Source organism: Austrofundulus limnaeus, unplaced genomic scaffold (assembly GCF_001266775.1).
Source record: "Austrofundulus limnaeus strain Quisiro unplaced genomic scaffold, Austrofundulus_limnaeus-1.0 Scaffold181, whole genome shotgun sequence".
Lineage (NCBI taxonomy): Eukaryota > Metazoa > Chordata > Actinopteri > Cyprinodontiformes > Rivulidae > Austrofundulus > Austrofundulus limnaeus.
The window spans coordinates 1091300-1095051 of record NW_013952583.1 but is presented as its reverse complement, the minus strand read 5'-3'; the positions used below and the strand labels follow the sequence as shown (position 1 = coordinate 1095051).

Sequence of the window (3752 nt, the reverse complement as noted above, 5' to 3'; positions counted from 1 at the left end):
AAAGAGGATGCAGTTAAAATAAATAAAAGGTATTTAAGCAACATTTTGAACATCCAGAACATGTCCAACACTTGTTGGCTGCTTGTGCTCTTTAGGTCAGACGTGTGTCGGGAAGCTCCTCTGTTGTTTGAGACACTGGAGGAACCGTCTGATGGGGGAACGTGGCTCGACCTAACACCGGTCTCTGTTAAATGGTGGATGAAATAAAGAAAGTGGCGGTACTTTATTKACTTTGAGCAAGTGAACATCGTGCTCATAAGACAATTAATCCACCAGATAATTCAGAGGTGGTCTGTTCAGTAAATTTTACTCCAGGAGCTGCGAGGCTTGTTTTCAAGCTTCAGACTGAACTGAAGCAGCGGCTGCTGACGTCATTACGCTCTTGTTTGATGCTGCGTTCAGGACAAGCAAGGAAAACTCACCACTCTTATGCCAATACGGTCGCAATGATGCTTTTAGGTACCGAAATGGAATTGCATGAACATTCACGTGGTGGTTATGAAATACAGTGAATCGATAAAAAAATGTGTGTCTACACATTTACATAATCGACGTCATCGATTATTTCAACTAATCGGTGCAGCCCTAGTGAGATCGTCTTTGGATACGTTCACATTGCAGGTCTGAATGCTCTATTAAGATTTTTTGAAAATATCCGTTCTTTTGTTGTGAACGTTCACATTACATTTTAAATGTGACCTGCATCAGACTCCTGTGTGAACGCTACACAGCACTGATGTGACACACATGCGCAGTAAAAGACGTGACGTCTCATCAGCCGGCTTGTTTGTTTACAGAGCTACCATGGATGCTACATTTTGCACATCAAATCTGAAGTTGTTGTTTAATCAGAGCTGATTAAATAATTATCTGATGTGCTTGTTTAGTTCAGTGTTTATATCTGAACCTGCCTCTGACCGGGATGCTCCAGTGAAGCTTTTTATTTTTAGAATGAAGCAACGAGCTGGAAATAAAGTATCTACCAAATAACTTTAGGATCGATACACTCTGCGACCAGGGCTGGATGTTATTATCAAACTATCTACATGGAAAATTAAAAGTAAAAAGACAAAACAACTTTACTTCTGTTTTGGAGCTGTAAACACATGGAGCTACAGATTTWAACAGCGAGACYTGAGGTTAGTGTCTTATCGATCCTTCACCCCCTCCTCACTGATGAAAAAGTCAGATGAATGTGACATGAGTGTTCACACTGCAGTCACTTTGAAAACATCAGATATATATATCTGATTTAGAACCACATATTGAAACGGCCTGGGTCGGATTTGAAAAAATAAAATAAAATAAAAAACTGGATTTGTCTCGTTCAGACTGTTCAGATATGGGTCGCATGGGGCAAAAAAAAAAAAAAAATCGGATTTGGATCGCATTTGCCTGCAGTGTGAATGTAGCCTTTCTCAAGAAACATGGCAGTAAAAATGTTTTGTAATTTATGTAAAATACATGTTTACAAACATATTTCCATGTTGAGCTTTTATTATAAAGCAAACTTGATAAAAGGCCAAATGGCACACTTTCAAATGCCACAAGTCTTTTTGAACTTGAATTTTTCTGTACTTCACTTACAGATGCAAATACTGTACGACTAACATATTTTTGGATTACAGTGCCCAAATTTTTCCACTCACCAAAATAAATACATAGATAAATAAAAACTCAATGGGACACTTCCTCATTTTGTGGTCCCAACATTCGCTTAGTGAACTGAACTGTAACATCAGCGAATCAATAAAAAAAATTACAATCGATTTAATATATTTCTCCACTACAGAAAAATGCAAAAAATGAGCAATGAATCTGACATTCAATGCTAAAACATTTGGCACCTTTCCTTATTATTATTATTATTATTATTATTATTATTATTATTATTATTATTATTATTATATTTAAACAAAGAGTTTTGTCTGATTCTAGTAGCAAAGCAGCTTTTTCACGTGATGCCATCAAACTGGGATTTCACCATATCGGGGCAATAGGAAATATCAAAAAGCAAGTGTTGGAATTAGGTGWAGACCCTTCTCAACCTGAGCACACCAACCTACAAAACTAAGATGACAAACTACTGCCAAAAGTGCTTAGGTCAACAGAATAAAACAAAACCATTTCATTTTAAAGTTCTTGACTTTTGCAAAGTCAGAATTTTCTTTATGAGTTTTTTTTAACCAAAGCACAAACATTTACTTTTATATGTACAGTAGAATGTACACAAAAGATGAGTAGCAGGGGGGTGGGGTAACTGGAGGCAGGGTATTTGACAGTTTTAAGAACGTGTATTTACCACTTGTTTAAACCTTGAGGTTTGCCAAGAATCACATAAACAAACTAAAACATCATCATTATGCAATTATTATGAGTCATCTGTAATGCACCTCCACAACGTCCATGTTTGTTTATCGGGAAGGTGATGATGAAAACAGTGTTTACATTACCCCTAATGTGATTACGAGAGTTCAAATAAATGCTACCTCAGGAGATTATTTTGTGTTGCTAGGCTTAAGCCATGCTCTGCAGGTATAACATGCAGTTCTGTATAACATTAATCTACATAACTCAGATCCAGAAGGCAGGCGACGGTTTTATCAGCCATATTTACTTATATGAATAGTTAATGCAGCCAGTTAGCTGTTAGTCCCTGTTTGTAAATGTCAACGCTGAGCTGCACCTTTGTACAGCTGCAGGATGGTACAAGTACATTAACGTTTCGTCTGGAAATCGGGATTAAATTGCTTTAACTCGTAAATGTTCAAACATGAACACATTTTTGAGCATAACTCGTCTTTAGATAAATACGTATTTGTTACTATAAATCTTTTGTCAGTCAACTGTCTTGGATACGTGCACAGGCCTGTTAGCATCGCTGCAAGCAACTAGCGTTAGCATGCTAACGATGTGCGTGCTCACTTTTATCCCCGATAAGGTCAAATTTGTTGTTTCGTTTACTGTTAACTAAAAACAGCAATACAATTTCTTATGACCCTGATAAAAGAACACAAACACCCTCTATGACTAAAATGGTGGTGGGCACAGTCTTTCAGTGGCTCGCCTATTAGCTAACGTAAAGCACCGCGTCCTGATTTTTGAGAGCGAGTTGTTAACGCTTTTCAGCCCACGTGTCTAAACCTCGACGGCCTGCCGACAGGCCAGGCTAACCTTCGCTGGTTGCACGGGCCCAGGGAGCCGCGTGGCAGTCATTTTGACAAACTATCCAAACCTCTAAGTTCACAACTGAATGGTTTCATAAGACGGTAAACATTTAAAAACTTTACCAGTTTTTTTGTGGGCGGTAGAATCTGTTTCTGTTCTGCTTTCCTTTATCCTTTTTCTTCTCAGCGACGACTTGCCTTGTAATCGGGCTCACGTCTAGAAGAAACCGTGGACGACGTATGTACGTCACGACGTAACGTGCCTCTGCAGAACACACCATTGATATATAACTGTGGAACACAGCTGAGCCCTTATAGAGATAATAAAAGGACTAAATAATAAAAGGACTCCATGGTTTGTGCTTATCACCACCATACCCAGTTTAATTCTGCAATTTTTATATATTTGAAAGCTCTTGTTGCAGTTTATAAGAAATAGGTCGAGAAATGAAATTATCCCTACATACTGGAGATAAAACCAACTATCTATTATATATTATAAAAATGTAAAAATTAAATAATAATAAAATAAATAAAATCAAATGAAGATTTTTCTACCAGGATTATTGAGATGCCATCATTATC

At 37.5% G+C, this 3752-nt stretch overlaps 1 protein-coding gene across 1 annotated transcript in view; it reads right to left on the bottom strand.

Moving 5' to 3' along the window:
- Nucleotides 1-3401, bottom strand: part of elavl1a (ELAV like RNA binding protein 1a) — a 13434-nt gene extending 10033 nt beyond the window's left edge. The window contains exon 1 of the mRNA XM_014018058.1: nt 3291-3401. The gene's annotated coding sequence lies outside the window, so the exon portion shown is untranslated. The remainder of the gene's footprint in view (nt 1-3290) is intronic.
- Nucleotides 3402-3752: the final 351 nt, after the last annotated feature.